This window comes from Eptatretus burgeri, chromosome 5, assembly GCF_056783735.1.
Source record: "Eptatretus burgeri isolate ZD-2024b chromosome 5, Ebu_testis_v1, whole genome shotgun sequence".
Taxonomy (NCBI): Eukaryota; Metazoa; Chordata; class Myxini; order Myxiniformes; family Myxinidae; genus Eptatretus; species Eptatretus burgeri.
Genome location: NC_140965.1, coordinates 15541723 through 15562322, shown reverse-complemented (window position 1 = coordinate 15562322; position 20600 = coordinate 15541723). Strand labels below are relative to the sequence as shown.

Below are 20600 nucleotides of genomic sequence, written 5' to 3'. Positions count from 1 at the left end.
AAGTACCAGTCGATGACTGCTTGTTTGTTTGTTTGTGTGCAAGATATCTCAAAAACTTGTGGACGGATTCGGATTAAATTTGGTGGAGAGGTTGAGTGTGTGACAAGGACAAACTGGATTAGATTTTGGTGAAGATCCGGATCTGGATACGAGAATTTTTTAAAGTGAATCTTCACCATTGAGAGGCAGGGCCAAAACCAATATATTTCAAAAAGTAGTGGATGGATTCGGATGACACTCGGTGGACACGTTGGGTGTGGGACGAGGACAAATTGGTTCAATTTGAGTGAAGATCCGATTCCGGATACGAGAACTATAAAATTGTGTGTATAATTTCTGAGAGGAAGTTGTAAGTGTTAATGGACGGATTGACGACGCCATCCCAGGTGAGTGAAAAATCGGGTGCAATCGAGGGAGATCCGCCTTGCGGCACGGCACGATCCTGTTGTCGATACACCGCCCGGGTTCAATTTCTTGTCTAACTCAAAAAAAATTATATTTTCCCCGAAGGTTTGGATTAGTTTGAAGCAACTTTTACTTCATCATTATTTTGGTGTTTTGCCTCATTGTACTTTATATCGAATACACAGTATCACATGTGCTGCGGATGACGGAATCTCGCGGAGGGAGGAGGAGTGGTTTGTGACTGGAGTGATGGATGAAACAAATCGCTCTTGATGTTCCTTGACGTTGTGGCGTTTCTTCTGCTTTCCTCATTGTGTCAGATTACAACAATTATTTCACTCTGATGGGTGCTTCCTTGTTTCAGGAAGGGACAAACAGATGGCAGTTAATATAGCCTGTTGTGATGAACTGTGTGTGGTCCAGAAAGAGAGCAGAAATTGACTCAACAATGATTTATTTAACTTCCACCAACAATTTAAGCAACACTCGCTTGCAGAGCACAGCCAGCATCAAAGTTATTGCAAGAAACACGAGCAAAGTCTCTGGCAAACCACCCCCTCACTTCCTCTTTTCCTCATGTCCTCACCACCAGCTATCCCCCCCCCCACCCTCGTTTTCTCACAACTCATTAATTTTTCATTCGGCCATTTCACTATTGTTCACTGTATCTAGATTGTGATGTATAAAACCAGAGTTGGTGTCAAAGCCACCCAATGCTCACCTGTTTATACATTTATCGTTTTTAAAAGAATAGTCTAATAATTAATATTTTTTATAAAGCATTGCAGTGGTCTGATCCAAATAATTTTAAAGCAATATATGTATTTATATACTGTATTGCAATCAGTAACAAGAGCGCAAGTGAGCACAATATACGCCCGGGCAAGAAGGTATATACTTCATGGAAAACAGCATCCTGGTTGCCATGGCAACCACTTTAGATGACGAAGGTATGTCACGACACCGTCTCCACAGTCTGTACCTATGTACCAAATATGAAACGTGAAAGTTGAAAACTTTGGGAGTTAGAGTGGGGACAGGAACGGACGGAAACAGCATCCTGGTTGCCATGGCAACGACTTTAGATGACGACCGTAAGTCATGACACACCATCTCCACAGTCTGTACCTATGTACCAAATATGAAACGTGAAAGTTGAAAACTTTGGGAGTTAGAGTGTGGACACGAACGGATGGAAAACAGCATCCTGGTTGCCATGGCAACCAATTTAGATGACGACCGTAAGTCATGACACACCATCTCCACAGTCTGTACCTATGTACCAAATATGAAACGTGAAAGTTGAAAACTTTGGGAGTTAGAGTACGGACAGGAACGGATGGAAAACAGCATCCTGGTTGCCATGGCAACCAATTTAGATGACGAACCCATGTCGTGACACACCATCTCCACAGTCTGTACCTAGGTACCAAATATAAAACGTGAAATTTGGAAACTTTGGGAGTTAGAGTGCGGACAGGAACGGACGGACGGACAGACAGATGGACGGACGACCGGTATCACATAATATTCCCCGATATACAGATATATATATATATATATATATATATATATATATATATATATATATATATATATATATATATATATATATATATATATATATATATATATATATATATATATATCGGGCGTATAAAAAATAGTGTGGTAGATAAAAACATAAGAAAGGAAAAATAACTTGCACCAAAATCTTAAACATTTTCACGCTCACGCTGACGCTGACGCTCACGCCGGGGGTATCGCTATAGCTCTCTGTTCTTCGAACAGGCGAACTAAAAAGCGATCAAAGTTTCAGGCAAGAAAACATTAATGATGAAATATAGGAACAGTAAGATAGATGATGAAACAAATGATCCCTCCAACTGATAGTAAAAACAGAACGAGGCAGGTGATGTTCAGGCCCAGGGCGATGTAAGCATACTTCTTGGCATACACGTAATCCTTCAAATGCTTGTGGTCCCGACTCTGTTGTGGTGTGGATGGAAAGATGAGTTTGGAAGTGGAAAAACAACAGTTTAGGGATTCAAAGTAAAAAAAAAAAAAATGAATTTCAACCTTCTATCTGATAGTTATGGTTAACAATGGCTGTGTGAGGGTGGTTAGGGTAAGGTTAACAATGGTAGTATGATTAGCAATGCCATCGAAGGTGGACGGAGGTAATATTTTCACCCCTGTCTGTCTGGTTGTCTGTCTATCTGTGAACAGGATATCTCAAAAAGTTGTGGACAGAGTTAAATGAAACTGTGGACAGGTGGCGTGTATGACAAGGACCAATTGATTCGATTTTGGTGAAGATCTGGATCCTGATATCAGAATTTTTCAAGTGATTCTTCACCATTGAGAGAAAGGGTGGAAAAACGGTATATATCATGATACTGTATTTCAAAAAGTTGTGCACGGATTCGGACGAGACTTGGTGAAGAGGTTGGGTGTCTGGCGAGGATGAAATGATTACATTTTGGTGAGGATCCGGATCCACAAAATAGGATTTGAAAAGTTATTCTTCACAATTGAGAGATAGGACCGAGTTATGGATTGTATTGGGGGTAATAGTATAAACTAGAATGGCACTTGGTGGAGCGCATATCTCCGCCAGACTGAACAGTTTCCGTTTCGTATCCCAGTGATGGGCCGGATATGCATCTGAGCCTGAACCAAAATCTAATTGGCCTCTTCTTGTCACCTACACAACTCAACCACCTTGTTTTGTCATAACTCGTCCACAACTTTTTGAGAAATCGTACAATACAGTATACTGTTTTGGGCACGAGTTGCTCTCAATTATGAATAATTGCTTTAAAAACAAGAAAAAGAGCAGTCGGAGATTGCAGACCCTCGCCAGGACTTCTTTTGAGTGGTGTATTTTTATAGGTTTTAAGGTAAATCTAATATGGCTGCCAAACCATGTGACGTATGATATGTGTAAACCTTTTGTTTCTCATGGATCGGCGGCTATACATGTAAAGTTTCGCCTCGATTTGTTCAGCCACTTCAGAGAAGATTTTTGAAGGTTTTTTATTTTATTTCAAATAAACCAATATGGCTGCGGAATCACGTTACCGATGACATCATGATTTTTTTTTTTTTTCTGTGGACCATTTTATCCCTAGATGACCCTCAAAAGTTTTCATACTGATCGGATGTGGTGTTCTGCATATGCAATTATGACATCATAATGAGGGCGCCTATGATGTCATAAAAAATCACACTCATTCCCCATGAGAAGTACTTGCGATATGCCAAGTTTCCATTTTTTCTTTGGTGCGGTTTCAGAGATAGAGATTCAAAGTTTTTCCAATATTCCTGCATTGCTGCCACACTGCATGACCTATGATGTCAAAATTATCATTAAAACATTCTATATGAGTCGTTGCACCAATGGTTAAAATTTTGTCTCAATCTGACAAGCGGTTGCAGAGAAAAACAGGAAAGTTCTGTGCAGACAAACAGACCCAAATGCAATACCCTCTCCTCTGGCAAGGGTAACTTGAAGAGCACTCGTTAGAGCGCACACCTCCGCCATGTAATGCCTGATCCACGAGAACATATTGGGCTCAATACATTTTTGAAATATCATGGTATATATTGCTTTTGTCCCAATCTCTCAATGGTGAAGAATCACTTTGAAAATTAAATAAGTCTCGTATCCAGATCCAGATTCGGATCTTCACCAAAATCAAATCATTTCTTCCTCGTCACACACCCAAGTTTCGTCCAAATCCGTGCACACCGTTTTGAGATATCCTGCACACAGACAGACAGACAGACAGGGGTGAAAACATAACCTCCTTCCACCTTCTGTGGTGGAGGTAATTTTTAAAATACCTCATATCCGAATCAGGATCTTCACAAAAATGTAATCAATTCGTCTTTATCCCACACTGCACTTGTCCACCAAGTTTCGTCCAACTCCGTCATCAAAGTTTTGAGATATCGTGCTAGATATCCCAATGGTGAAGAATCACTTTAAAATTCTCGTATCTGGATCCGGGTCCTGATCTTCACCAAAATCTCATCGATTCCTCTTCACAATTTTTTTTAAAAGAAAAATTCCATTTAAAAAAAAAGAGGTTAAAGGGTCTTCGTGGGTACAAAGCGTCTTAAAAAGTCAAAAGTGCTGCAATGGTCTAAATGTCAAAAAGGTACTTTCCAATATTACGTAATTAACCCTTGCATGTAGTAACTGCATCGAGCCTGTGACCCATTGACATCACCAAACTCTTGGCATCTTCCTTTGAGATACTGTGCAAAACCTTTACTGCAGCCATTTTCAGTTGTTGTTTGGTTTGGGAGGTTTCTGACTTTAGTCTCCTCTTTTGCAAGTGAAATGCATGGTCCATTGGATTTACATCAGGAGGTTGATTTGAGCAGTCGAAAACCTTCCACTTTTTTCCCCCCTGATGAACTCCTTGGTTGCAATTGGTGGTGTGTTTTGGGTCATTGTTTGGCTGCATGGTGAAGAACCACCCAATGAGTATGGAGGCATTCTCTTGTGCATAGGCAGGAAAAATGTTTCTGTATACTTCCAAATTAATTCCACTGCTGCCATCATTGGTTACATCATCAATAAAGATGATTGAGCCAATTCCAGTTGCAGCCGTGCAAGCACAAACCATGACACCTCCTCTACCATGCTTCACAGTTGAGGTTGTATGCTTTGGATCATATGCAGTTCCTTCCTTTCTTCACACTTCCGCTTTTCCCTCGCTTTGGTAAAGGTTTATCTTGGTCTCATCTGTCCAGAAAACTTTGTTCCAGAACTCTACTGGCTCACCTCTGTACTTCTTGGCAAATTCTAATCTGACCTTTCGATTTTTGGTGCTGATGATCGGTTTGCATCTTGCGGTGTCGTCTTTGTAAATCTGCTGTCGAAGTCTTCTGCGAATGGTAGATTGTGATACTTTCACCCCGTCTGGTGCTACTGGTATCCCTGGACCGTGTAAAATAAAATCAGACGTAAAATAATAACCCTTAAAAGAGTGAAAAAATTAATTTTGGAGCAAAAACGTCACTTCCCACAGAAGTTATTATTTAACATCTGTTTAGGGGGACGGGTGGGGGGAGAAAATCACTTTTTCCTAATTTTTTTCTGACTCGAGATTTCGGCATAATTATTTAGGCCATGAGTTGCAGTCGCCAAATATGTAATGTTATTTTGAATATCAGCTTTTAATAAGCCGATATGATACATCATTCAATCTTGCCAGGAGCCAATCACATTGCACCTTGCCTCAAACAGCCAATCAGCATAAATCATGAACAGCCGAATGGACAGTGTTCTATAAATAACAATTATTTTTTCACTGTTGTAATACTTTGAGGACACTGTAAACAATAGAGATATCAAGTGAATCTTATGGAAATTGACAACTTAATGTCTGATCTTGACCTTTTGACCTATTGACCTGAGTAGGGAAAGAATACTGGTTCTGGCTCACTTTTCCCCATGTAAATGAATGGGGGATTTTCAGCAATGAATTTTTTCTTTTTTTCTCCTAAAAAAATAAATCCCCTTTTTATCCCAAGGTATATTTATTTGTCTCCCCTTTTAACCTGGGGACACTTTTTTCAAATAACCCATACAACAAGATAAAGATTTGTTAAAGGTGATTCTAAAGAAATATCTGAAACGTCTAAGCCCCGGGAAACTCTTTATCAAATAACCGATGCATATTGTTTAGCTCACTCATTGAACCTATAAACATTTGTTCATTCTCAAATTCCTTCAAAGTTTAATTTTCTTTGCACAATAATCCCCATCTAAAATATTGAAAAACAAAACATTTGAATCTTTATATTTTTTAAGATACCCCTTTTGTGCCATTACGAAATGATAAACTTCTCTTAATGATCTCATCTGGCCACCGCCCGAGTTGCAAATCATTTTTGTGTATAAACCACACCATAAAAAAAGTTTTGTTTCAAATGTTTTCAGTTCATGCCGTGAAAATGAGGAAGTGTTTTTTTGACACGGTCGTGCTGTGAAAATGAGGAAGTGTTTTTGGACAGTCATGCTGTGAAAAAAAACAGGAACTATTCTGTGAGACAAGGTCTCGTGTTTATATTTTATCTCAGAACACGAACTGAAAACATTTGAATCAAAACCATTTTAGGGTATTTTAAGTATGTTTTAAAAATGATTCATACAAGTAGGGTAAGAATACTGGTTCTGGCTCACTTTTCCCCATGTAAATGAATGGGGGATTTTCAGCCATGAAATTTTTCTTTTTTTTTCCCCTAAAAAATAAATCCCCTTTTTAGCCCAAGGTATATTTATTTGTCTCCCCTTTTAACCTGGAGCCTGGTGTTGGCTTAGTGGTTAGGGTGGCGGCTTGGGATCCCAGGGTCCTGAGTTCAAATCCCGTTGGCTGCTGAATTAACACCAGGGGGTTGACTCAGCCTGCCATCCTTCCGAGGTCGGCGAAATGAGTGCCAGTGTACTGGTCCCGGTGTATGCCCCAGTTAGAATAGGCGTACCATATCCCTGTGTGTCGTAAGAGGCGACCAGGGTTGGTGTCAGGAAGGGCATCCGGCCATAAAACATTGCCTCAAGAAAAAGCCAAACCCCTGCACAGCAGGGAAAAATGGCTGTAAAAACGGTCATTTTTTTATTTCCCCTTTTAACCTAGGGGCTCTCTATTCAAATAGCCCATACAACAAGATAAAGATTTGTTAAAGGTGATTCTAAAGAAATATCTGAAACGTCTAAGCCCCGGGACACTCTTTATCAAATAACCCATACAACAAGATAAAGATTTGTTAAAGGTGATTCGAAAGAAATATCTGAAACGTCTAAGCCTCGGGGCACTCTTTATCAAATAACCAATGCATATTGTTTAGCTCACTCATTGAACCTATAAACATTTGTTCATTCTCAAATTCCTTCAATAGTTTAATTTTCTTTGCACAATAATCCCCATCTAAAATATTGAAAAACAAAACATTTGAATCTTTATATTTTTTAAGATACCCCTTTTGTGCCATTACGAAATGATAAACTTCTCTTAATGATCTCATCTGGCCACCGCCCGAGTTGCAAATCATTTTTGTACATAAACCATGCCAGAAAAAAGTTTTGTTTCAAATGTTTTCAGTTCATGCCGTGAAAATGAGGAAGTGTTTTTTTGACACGGCCGTGCTGTGTGAATGAGGAAGTGGTTTTGGACTGTCATGCTGTGAAAAAATAGGAACTATTCTGTGAGACAAGGTCTCGTGTTTATATTTTATCTCAGAACACGAACTGAAAACATTTGAATCAAAACTTTTATGGCGTGGTTTATGTCCAAAAATGATTTGCAACTCGGGCGGTGGCCAGATGAGATCATTAAGAGAAGCTTGTCATTTCCTGTGCCCACACCCAATGATTAAGCAATCTCCTCATCGTTGCTTTATAAGCGGTTCGCCAGACAAAGTTTCTGCCAGACGGGATTTTCATTTTTACAACTGAGGCATGGACGATATTTCTTCCGATGAAGCCAACAGCCCACTACAGAGTTGGTAAGTTTGTGTATGCTTTTCTCTTTGAACGATGAAGCAAATGATTATTAATTAAATCATGATAATTCTGATATATATATATATATATATATATATATATTTTTTTTCCCTGACAGGGCATTGGAAGAAATTGAGTTTACATATCACGACGTGGTTCATGAAATTAATACTCTTATTGAAGAGATCAATGATTTTAGAAGAGAATTGAAAGACATTTACAATGAGTGGCATGAAGTCTTATCACGTCCTCTCATCTCGAAGGAATTAAACCAATGGTGAGACACGTGTGTGTGCCTCTCTCTCTGTCTGTCTTTCTACCTACCTCTCTCTGCTCTTATTGAAGAGGCCAATGATTTATAATGACTGGTCTCTGATCTCGAATGAATTAAACCAATGGTGAGGCACGTGTGTGTGTGTGTCTATGTGTGTGTGTATGTGTGTGTGTGTGTGTGTGTGTGTGTGTGTGTGTGTGTGTGTGTGTGTGTGTGTGTGTGTTGCTTTCCCTGTCTGTCTCTTCATCTATACCCTTGACTTATTATTTTTTTTTTCAGCACTATCGCACAACATCAGCTGTTGAAGCAATCTTGTACAACACATGATTTTCTGGAGGTAAATATTTCTGAATTATTATTAATATCACTCGTACAACACATGATTTTCTGGAGGTAAATATTTCTGAATTATTATTAATATCACTCTCTCTTTAGAATGTCGCCTTATGTTGGTTGCATCATTAGTTTGGACGTGGTTTTGTCAGTACACTGGAATTCATTTTATTGACCTTGAAAGGATGACAGGCTCCTGGTGTGTTAATTCAGTGGTCAACGAGGCTTATTCATATTACCATGTAATTATCTTTATAGAACCTAATTATTATCCACTTTTTGTTTCAAAACAGAATATGGTGTCTGAGTTTCGAAATCACAAGACATCTGAAGAAGATTGCTGGGAAAGATTGTACATTCTCGCAAATGAATATTTAATATTTTCAATATTAATAAATTATATTTGTTTTGTTTACAATTACTTGATTCTGAATTACAAGAAAAGAATAAAAGAGATGTAAAGGGGGGCTGGGGGGAGGGGGGTAGGTGCGCTCCCCAATGACCCATCACCCCCTCATCCCATCCCTCCCTCCCCATGTGTGTGTGGGGAAGGGTGGGGGTGGGATGAGGGAGGTGGTGGGTCAAAGGTGGGGGCGCACAGGGGGATGAGGGGGGTGGGGCTTGTGTGGGCGGGGCTTCGGTGGGGGCTTGTGTGGGTGGGGTGTGTGTGGGAGGGGCTTGTGTGGGCGGGGTGTGTGTGTGGGTGGGGCTTGTGTGGGCGGGGGTTTATGTGGATGGAGCTTGTGGGGGAGGGGTTTATGTGTGTGGGGTTTTTGTGTGGAGCTTGTGTAGGCAGGGCTTATGTGGGAGGGGTTTATGTGGGCAGGGTTTATATGGGCAGGGGTTTATGTGGGTGGAGCTTGTGTGGGAGGGGTGAATGTGGATGAGGCTTATGTGGATGAGGTTTGTGTGGATAAATGGATGGGTGGAGAGATGGGGGGATGGGTGGATGAGTGGAGCTTGTGTGGATGGGTGGATAATTTTTTAATTAAATAAACATGTTGTGTGTGTGGGGAACTAATTAACTAATCACTAATTATGTGAATATGATGAATATGGGTGGAGCTTGTGTGGGGTTTGTGTGTGTGGAGCTTGTGTGGAGTTTTTGTGTGGAGGTTGTGTGGAGCTTGTGTGGGGTTTGTGTGGGCGGGGCTTCGGTGGGAGGGGCGTGTGTGGGCGGAGTCAAAAAGGGGCGGAGTCAAAAATTTCAATTTATTGGAGCTTGTGGGGGGTGTGTGGTGGGGTTTGTGTGGGCGGGGCTTGTGTGGGCGGGGGCTTGTGTGGGTGGAGCCAAAAAGGGGCGGAGTCAAAAAATTTCAATTTATCTTTGTCTTTTGTAATTCCTGTGAATAAAATGAACCTAAAATCTCTTCCCCTTCCAAATCATATATCTTATAAGTCCAAGGAACCGTATCTATTACATCAACAATTTTAAAAAGCTCGTTGGTCCATCTTTTCGTATAACCTTTTTCAAAATGAGATTTCCACCTATATATTCTTACGATATCACCAACTTTGAACTTAGGTTTTCTGACATTAATCTCTTTTTCATATTTTAATTTTGTAAATGTTTCTGATGGTTTCATATTTGTTGCCGTGTGAATCGTGTCATTATACTTATCCACAATATCCTGAATAAAAGATGACCATTGTTGTGAACCGAGTTGTGTGAATTTTTTATATAGTCTCTCTTTTAAGGTACGATTAAAACGTTCAACAACAACTGCCTTCCCTTCATTAAAGGTACTGTATAATGTAATACTGTTATTTTTTAGAAAATTCATAAATGTCTTGTTATAAAACTCTCTACCCTCATCAGTCCACAATTTTTTAGGTTTTCTCTTACTTTTATTAAATATCTGTTGAAAAGCTAACATAAGAGTATTACCTGTTTTGTTTTTTAAAGGGACAACCCACACATATCTACTCCTCAAATCAATAACGGTTAAAGCATACTTGTACCCCTTATCATTATTGAGTTCAATCAAATCAGCAGACCAGATATAATCTACTTCCTTGGAATAAACTTTCCTTCTCTGAAACTTTGTGAATATTGGTTTATGTAATTCATCAGCTAATTGCTCTTCAATCTTAATGACATCATTAGAGCTTACAAGTTTTTGAATTTCCAAGTCCAAGTTTCAATTTAGCACTGATCATCTTCTTCACAATGAACCGATCAACTTTTTCTCTCAAGGTTGGATTTTGTATCAGAGACAAATTATACAACATTTCTCTATCGGCTTCATGCTTTTCTTCCAACGTTGTGGTATTCCCATAATCAATATCGTGTCTCATGCACACTTCATCAACTCTATTGATAGGCTTACTCCAGGATTTAGGATTGTCTGCCTCATCTAATCTTTTATCCAAGTTTGTGCCTGGACCACAGAAAGAATACCCTGGAAGATGTAATTCCCCTGGTATTCCAGTAGTTGTAAATTTACTTCCTGATAAAAACTTTTGTATATCTCATCCTAGTTTGTGTTGGGAGATAAATTGATTAATTTTTGAACCACACACCGAACATATACCTTTTTGTATAACCCTGTTATTTTTACTTTTAATATATGAAATATTTTTAGTATTAGTTTTCTTTTTACATTTGAGACAATAACTCATTTATTTATGAGAAAAATTCCTGCAGAGTGCAAAAACCTTTTAGTTTCCAACATGCACATTTGAATCTTAATTTTTAAAACATAAAGAATCCTTAGAAATGCCTTCACTCTCTCCCCCATTTATTTAAGAAAAAAAAAAATGAAAAACTTGAATTAAAATACATGTCTTCTCGATGTCAATAGTCTTGTCGAAAGTATTGTAAATAGACTTATCAATTCTTTGTTTTCCTCCTCGGTGGGTTGAGTTATTTTCTGTAATACCCCTATTCTTTTTTGAATCTCACTGGTTTTCATATTTTGATATTTATTCATCCACTCTCTTTCCTCCCTCTCCTCCCTCTCTCTCTTCTCTCTTTCCTCCCTCTCTCTCTTCTCCCTTTCATCCCTCTCTCTCTCTTCTCTCTTTCCTCCTTCTCTTTCTTCTCCCTCTCCTCCTTCTCTCTCTTCTCCTTTTCCTCCTCTTCCCTCTCTTCTTCAACTCCTTCCTCATCCCTTACTATCCTTGAATCGCTTACACCCCATAGAATATTATACATATATTCATCAGGATTTCTTGTTATTCCTGTATCCAAAATAATTTTTTTTACAACAGGAAACCAATAAAATTTATTTTGAATTTCTAAAAGAGCCTTACCTTTTCTTAACTTTATAATTTTTTCATTATTTAACATTCTAATTAAATCTAAAGTTGTCGGTTTATCAACATCAGCATAATGCCAATCTTTTATTGAAAATACCTCATTCTTATGTTGTAGAACATATTTATTAAAATACCGAATACCCTTTTGTTGAAGGTATGCTTGAACACAGAAATGATAATTTTCTTGAAGCCTTCTTGCTGTCATTTATGTATTAGAAATATATGTTAGAATAATATTATGGCACGAAACACCTCCCCATCTTCCCATAGTTAAATCATTTTGTATTTCCTTACTTATTATATATAATCCTGTTTTTTCTGTTTTCATGAGATAAACAAGGGCAAAACCATTATTATATTTACCCTTATTAAATTATTTTATTTGTTGTTTACTAATCGTAGCCCCACAAAACTCATTCTCGATACCAAGTGGATAATATTCTTCCTTACGAGACTGATTTAATTGTTCCAGGTCTTCGAGGTTAATTTTAAATGACCAATTATACCCTAAATCATTCATATCATACCCCCATTGTTCTATTCTCATACAAACGATACGCCCTTCTTTATAAAAATTTATTTTAATTCGAACTGTGAATTCTGTATGACCTGGAGATAATATCAACACTTCTGTATCTTTGGAATACACAGCCGTTTTATTTAAGTATATATATTGTGATAAATCACTTAATCTCACCAAGTCATTCGCTTCAGTTGGGGTTGGATAATTTTTTAATTTATAAGCATTTTTCATGTTAATATTTTTGGTTATATTATATTTATGTCGTTCAGCCTGTGCCTTTGTGTAATAATTTGATAAATCAATATCCAGTTCTTGAGATACACCAAAGATAGAACCATCTTTACCAACATAAGTCATTTATATTAGATTAAAAATAATATCATAAATTTTTTATTTTTGTTGAGTTGAAATAACACATATAGGCATAATTGACCACAACACTTGGAATTTAATTCTTGGACTTGAAATGTTTGATAAACACCATTCTGTAAGAATTTTATGACTTCAACAGGTGGTGGAAGACCAAAACTATCAAAATAATATTTGTCTTGACTATTAAAAATACAAACCCAATGAGAACCGTTCCCATTATTATCTTCTAAGTTCATAATAATATTCTTTGTATGTTTTGGCACATTTGTTAATTCATCTCTCATACAAATAACCACATTATGAATTTTTAATTTCTTACAATATTTGACAAGTTGTAAATTTGATGTTGTATTCTTTCCAAATTCTTTCAACCACTCATCAATGCTCATTTATTTATTAGAAAGATATAATCCATTACCTCTTTTCGTTAATTTTACACCTGCTTGTGCTATAGAAGAAAGCATATCTCCAACTAACAATCTCGCTTTATCAGGCAGACCTTCAAGTTTTTCAGCAAAATCTACAATTACACCACTTCCACTAATTTGTTTCTCCAACTCTTTGTTATGTCTTTCCAATTCTTTTTGAGCCTGGAGTTGAGCCTTCCTTTCGTTGGCAGTTTTCACCGCTGTTGAAATACCACCCGTCAATGCTCCAACCGCACTTAAACCAGCAAATAAAGGAATTAGAAATGGGAGAAATCCTCCACTCGTCTCTCTTATTGAATATTTTTTCAACATTGGTTTTGTCATTTTAATTTTAAGTGAGCCAGTGTCATTCAAGATTTTAACCTGTTCTCTTGTGAGCAAAACATCAATTCTTACTGCTCCTTTTCTCTGAATTGTATTCACGTTAATCGTACAAGGCTTTTGATTTTGAACACAAGATGATAGTTTATGAAGATTGATTTGATTAACATATACCCCAGTTGGTACTTTGCCACTCATTTATTTAACAAAAAATTATGTGAGACTAATCATCACACCATTATCTGTATTAATCTGCAATTCTGTTTCTTCCAAAAGCAAACAATATGTATCAACTTCTTCACTCTCTCCTCTTTCAATGTATAGGGAAGTATCCACTCGATTAGACTTTATAGTTTCCTTTTGAGCGCTCAGGTCAAACGCATAGATTGTATACAAACTTTTAAATGCTGTCATATCCAAAATAGGTTCTTTATTTCCATTACTTTCACACACCTTTTGGTAAGACTTGTATGCTTCAGCAAAATCATTTTTTTCCCAATTAATTTCCAATCTATCTCGTGGGTAAAATGTTCCATCTAGAGAAACGCGAAGTTGTTTCACCTTAGCATTATCACTCAATGCATTATTCTTATCAGTCGCAGTATCACCATCTGGCTTTTTAAAAATGATCCACAGATATCGTGGCTTTCCTTCCAGAACACCCAAATTCCACGTGTAAGTAGTTTGATTGAGTTTAACGTGTTGACATCTTCTTTTGAGGTATGATACACTGAGTGGTTTCTTTGAGTTAAGTCTTCGATTCAACATCTCTTCTGTTTTAAGATTAGGAGTATATTTTCTGATATACCAACTCATCTCCTCAATTACAAATTTATTCTGTTCACCAAAAGCACTACCAACACCAAAAAGCAATCGATTTTCATTATCATTCCTCTGTAGTTGAAATCTAATTTTAAGACCATACAGAACTTTATCATGATCACAAAATCCAAATATACCTTTAAGAGGAACTGCCACAGTAAAACTATTTTCTGCTTTTGTATCATCATTATACATTCCTTTCCTTTGAGTATATCCAGGGTCTGTGTTTGTTCCCGTTGACATATCAGGAATAAAACCTTCGGCAGACCCCTTTCCCATTCTATCACTGAATGTATAGAGTGTAAATTTTATCATTTCAGATACAGCAGAGACATAATCAACCGCTTCAACTTCTTGTGTCCCAATATACAAACGCACACTATCAAACATTTTCCAGAAGAAATCATTTACAAGTGTAGCGTTTGTATTATTCCCAGCTTTAGTGAATTTAAATTTACACAACAAGAAACTTTCGGAGAGATTCAAATAGGTTTGTTGATTATTTATTTCAAAACTTTTTGTACCATTCGTATTCCAGTCTGTTCCAGTTATTGCATTTACCTTGAAGTAATCTTCTTTTTTAGTGGAGTTTGAGATGATAATAGTATCATCCAAATCATAGATACTATCAATTGCTTCCATACTTGTATTTATTTAGGAAAAAAAGATGTTAAAACTTTTTAAACCCTGATCCAAGTATTTGAATTATTTTCTGTCGTTCTTGGGGGGACAACTGAGTTTTGCCTTTCTTAATTTCTTTTATTGCTTGTAATTTATGAGATTCCTTCTGAGCATCTTTTATACTCTTTACGGCACCTGCTACATTTCCCACAGCAGAAGCAGTTGAACCAATTAGATCTTTATGTTTAAGAATAGTTGAACCAATACCCATGAGAGTATCAATTATCCCATCTCCTCTAAATTGATGTCCAACACCCCTTTGTCTCTTAGGTTTATAGTATCCTCTACCAAGATACATACCTTCACCCTTGTAGTATGGGGAAAGGAACATCCCATCCCCTGTAATTATTTTATATTTTCCCAACTCGTGTTTCCTCACAATAACCATCGTATTTATTTATTGGAAAACTTCACGTAGGTGAATCCATCCACTGGGACCATACTCTGTGCAGAGCGTTGGTGCTGCCGAAGCAGTCTCCTTGGCTATTGGGCACAATCCTGGACGGGTCGCCACTCCGACACAGGATACCAGCATGCTGGCACTCATTTTGCCGACCTCGGAAGGATGACAGGCAGAGTCAACCCCACCTGGTATTAATTCAACAGCCGAGTGGGATTTGAACTCAGGATACTCGGATCCTAAGCCCACCACCCTAACCATTAAGCCAACACCAGGCATGTAGGTGAATTCTGATGGATATAACTTCTCCATTAAAAGAAATCACACGATTATCTTGGTCGGTTATCCTAAAATTTACTCTGTGTATGGTTTTTCCTGACACAGGTAGATAAACCAAATTTTTGGGTTCCATATTGAATTTATAACCAATTGGGGTTGAGTATGCGCTGAATGAAAATATTGTATTTGTTTTTTTCCCATCATTATAAGCACCATCAATCAAATCACAGTGAATTAACACCGAATTTATTCCTGAGGATATTTGAATGACATTATCACTGTAAAACGTCCCATTAGTTTCAATCTTTTTTGAGGAGAAACCCAATAACTCTCTAAATGAATTATCAATTGTGAAATCAACCTTGTAGTTATTTTTAACTTTAATCGTTGATTTTGAAGTATGTTTTTGAATGTTTATAACAATATTTTTTGGTTCATCACCGTTCTTTCATAAGACGAGCAATTTCGGAAGATATTTGAGAAATCTCATATGCTCCGGGTGAGACTGTTATCGTTTTGTATCCACTTCCCGGATTATAACTAAACTTGTCATTTTTCTCGGTTATATTAAATAAGGTATTATAAGTTTCCATGGACAATAAAGATGCCTCATATTCTTTTGTTGTGTCAAGTTGTAGTGGGTATGGGAATGAAGATGTGTGGTCGCTTGTTGTGAAATTGAAACTAAGGATTGTGCTTCTCATCTTATTTAATATGAGATAAAATGTCTTTATATTGATATTTATTAATTATTTTCATGTTCATCAACTGGTCTAAAATGGCTGATGCTTCATTAAAACAATTGTTATTTCCAGCCTTCTTACTGCCTAACAACAATAACAGTCTATTAACTAATTGCGATGGGTCATTTGGAAGAAAACTAACACCTGAACCAAGGATACTTCAAGCCTGAATAATGTGTTTCTCCTTCTCATTCTTCCTACTTTTACCAGAAAGAATAACCTTATAATTTAGAGTGTTCAGCAGATCAATATATACTCTATCATCATTATTTTCCATATCCAATGGTTTATCAATATACTTTGATTCATCCCTCACAGTTGAACCTTGTCTTCCATCTTTTGTGAGAAGAAACATTAATCTCGGAGTTAGTTTAACAGGGGGTTGAGCAGAACCCAAGAACCTTAATTCATCATTAAATATCAATACCTTTTCTTGAACAAGATGAAATATTGCTGATTGTTCTGTTGGAATGAGTCCTGCTTTGGTTTTTGAATCCGCTGAATATTCATTGTTTTGAAGAGCATTCACAATATAATCAGGGGGTCGATTAATCTCTTCCAGTTGTTGAAATAATTCTTCATCATGATATTCTAATTCTCCAATATGCTCTAATTCTTCCTCCGTCATTTGACTGAAATCTTTTAACATTTGAAGTTTTTTAGGAGTATATTCTACTGTGGGAACTGTGGAAACATCTTTCATTTTTCTTTGGGAAGTTTTTAAAAGTGGTTTAAAAAATTTCTCTTGTTTTCTTTCAAATGCTTCTTCGCCCGTTAGTTTCTGTCTGCGTTTCTTCTTTATGTCTTCCTGCTGTTTTACAACTTTTGAAACCAACTCTTGATGTTCCCTAAATCTTCTTGCTCTTTCTTTCGCATCCATTTATTTATTGAAAAATATCATTTAATATCTCATCTTGTTTCACAACAATATATTTATATTTTTCAGTCGTGTGTTTCATGTAATCCCCAAATTCCTTTTTACTACATAATGTAGAACAATTGTCTCTCCAAAAATTGTTTATATCTATTGAATTTAACTTGAATAAAATGAAAGTATTAGCATTGTTTCTGATGGAACGACGAGGAAGCTGAAAGTACGATTGACTAAGATAAATACAATTACAAGAAGAATGTCTCCCTCTTGTGTAGTAGCTGTCCATTACCGTTTGGTTTCTCTCATTAACACAATCATCAAAGATAACGAGGTTCTTTTTGGATTTATCCAAATCTTGGGGAGACGGTATATCATCCGTATTATCACTCAGAATACAAGTTATCGGTTTTGATTTCTCTTTACATCTCTGTGTATCACAAAATAGTTGTATTATATCTTCAATGTTAAAATCATTTAGGTTTTTTTGAAGTTTAAATAAACCGATTATATCTTCTTTTTGAAGACCAGCATTAAAACCTTGTGAGAGTAGTTGATACTCTGGTTGAAAACTCGACTTTGTGAAAATTATTAAATTATCATAATCTAAAAAGTTGGGAGTGAGGAGCATCTTTAAAAGTAAGCAGGTTTTTCCACATCCACTTGAACCAACTATGAGGCATCTTAATGAATTTGGGAGATTTTTATGGTTGTCAAATTTTATCTTATTTTCCCAAATAGGTAAAAAATCATTCATTTATATATTTGGAAAACAGGTTATTTAATTTATTATTGGCTTTTTTCGAAATTCTATATTTTATCCTAAGTTCAGGTTTAATTTCAAGATAATCCATTATTTTATTTATGCAATATCTTGTGTTGATATTTCCCTGAAAATCACATCCATGAATAAGATATAACAACAATCCTTTGAACATTTCTCTAATACGTTCAGTTTCTTCCCTTGTAAGGAAAGGTGTGTTCTCACCCTCGTACTTTACATTCATTTCTCGAATCAATCTTGTAAAGTAATTCATTTTTGGTGTAAATCTAAAAGAATTATTTTCCTTTTTATATTTTTGATTATCATTAATTAGAAGATAATCACAGAATATACATTGTTTATAGGCTTTTGACTCTGTGTTTAATCCCCGTCTTTCACACGCAGGACAATTCTCAAATTTGTCATATGGAGAATCATGGAATTCAAGAGGCTCAAAATCGAGTAAACTATTCATATTTATAAAGTAAAACTTTACTTAAACTGAAATTCATCTTCGATATCATCTTCGATACTTTCAGAATCATCTATACTTTCATAACTATCATTTGAACACAAACTCTCGGTGCCATAACTATCGTTTGAATGCAAACTCTCGGTATCATAATCACTCTCATAATCTTCAAAATCTTCAGTTGAATATTGGCTCATTTAATTAGTAGAAAAAACATTACCATCGATATCGATATACATTTTTTCATTAACAGATTCAACTGCTACATTTTTTATATTAAAGGTAATTTTAAAATGATCCTTAACTACAATTGAACGAAATGTCATTTCACCTGATATATTAACATCCTTTATTTCATCAGGATTTATATCTTTAGGGTTGTTGAAAAAAATACAAATTTCTCCTTGCATATTACAGATGGTCTTATCTTTTCTTTCTAAAGCTTCATCCATAAGGTTTTTATTTTTTGATACCTTTTCTTGTTTCATTGCTTTTTCTAGTTTTGAATATATTGCCAGAAGGAGAGGAGAAACTTTTGTTAGAGATACCTTAATTGATGTTCTTCCAGGTATACTAAAAGCCCTTCCACTGAAGTAAATTGAAGAACTCATCATATCCACCATAATTGTTTTTATCCAATAGTTGTTATATTTATCTTTGTTCAATTTTACATCCTTGACATATTTCTCAGCATCTTTAACAAATGAAGAGATTGATTGAAACTTGTCTTTTGTGTCTTGAAACATTGTATTTATCAAGTGAAAAAGTTGGAGGATAAAATGGTTTTAAGCACAGATTCACCTGTAAAATAAACGAAATTTTCATCAAGAAAATTTTAGTTTAAGCACAGATTCACCTGTAAAATAAACGAAATTTTCATCAAGAAAATTTTAGTTTAAGCACAGATTCACCTGTAAAATAAACGAAATTTTCACCAAGAAAATTTTAGTTTAAGCACAGATTCACCTGGAAAATAAACGAAATTTTCATCAAGAAAATTTTAGTTTAAGCACAGACACACCTGTAAAATAAACGAAATTTTCATCAAGGAAATTTTAGTTTAAGCAAAGTTTTATTATATAAATATGGTGAATACAACATACTGCGATGTTTGTAATCACGAATATAAACATTATAGAAAACACCTCCGAACCAACAAACACACATTTAATCTATTTCACAAAATATCCCCTCTTGAGTTGGAAAGAAAACATTGTGATACCTGCTCAAAGGATGTTTTGAAGAGTAGTTATAATAGGCATCTTCAATCACAAAAACACAAGAAAAATGAGTTTAAAGTAAAGGGAGACTATTATATTGAAAACACTGATGGGGCATTTAAAGGGCATATAAAAATAAGGATTTTTCAATTTGGAGAACCCGGTCCATCATCAATAGTTGAATCAATTGAAATAGTGAAACCTGATGTTGAAAAATTTATTAAAAAGACATTAAAAGAAATGAAAACTTTAAAAGTTTTATATGGGAGTGAAAATGAATATGAAAAGACAAGATGAAGAACAAACTCCTTATATGAGGACAGATCTTCATTTTATAACATCATTTCAAGATTTTTTGAATAGTGGGGTTTATGAAGAACTATCAAGACAAGAGGAGGATGTTGATAATACAGTGGTAGGAAGTGGATTCAATATTAAAAAAATCATCTTTTTAGATATACACATTCTAAAATCAAACCCTCTTAAAGCTTCTTCTTATATTGAATTACCAAAAGAAATAAAACGAAAGAAGGCAGTTGTTAATATTAAGAATAATGATAATAAATGTTTTCTCTGGTCTGTTCTTGCTCACTTACATCCACCAAAATGTAATTCAGAAAGAGTAAAACAATATATGAAATATGAGAATACCTTGGACATTAAAGATTTTAATTTCCCAATGCCACTAACAGATATTCCTAAATTTGAGAAAAAGAATAATCTTTCTATTAATGTATATGGATTAACGGATACAAACAAAGTTCAAATATTAAAAATTTCAAACAACTATAAAAATGAAGAAACACACATTGATCTTTTATATTTTAGTGTTGGAAAGAATTCACATTACACATACATCAATAATTTATCAAGATTAATCTCTTCTCAGGTATTCAGAACAGCAAACAAAATA

General features: G+C 35.9%; 1 protein-coding gene and 1 long non-coding RNA gene across 3 annotated transcripts in view; one reads left to right on the top strand and one right to left on the bottom strand.

Moving 5' to 3' along the window:
- Nucleotides 1–2263: 2263 nt before the first annotated feature.
- Nucleotides 2264–20600, bottom strand: part of LOC147025908 (uncharacterized) — a 59358-nt gene continuing 41021 nt past the window's right edge. The window contains exon 2 of one of the 2 annotated variants that reach the window (XR_015058046.1): nt 2264–2394. The gene's annotated coding sequence lies outside the window, so the exon portion shown is untranslated. Of the gene's footprint in view, nt 2395–3639; nt 4174–20600 lie in introns of those variants that run through there. The other variant, XR_015058045.1, reaches the window with a different exon arrangement.
- LOC147025909 (uncharacterized) lies at nt 4168–8949 on the top strand. Its single transcript, XR_015058053.1, has 4 exons — nt 4168–7926; nt 8043–8201; nt 8478–8535; nt 8825–8949. It is a non-coding gene; the product is annotated as an uncharacterized LOC147025909 (long non-coding RNA).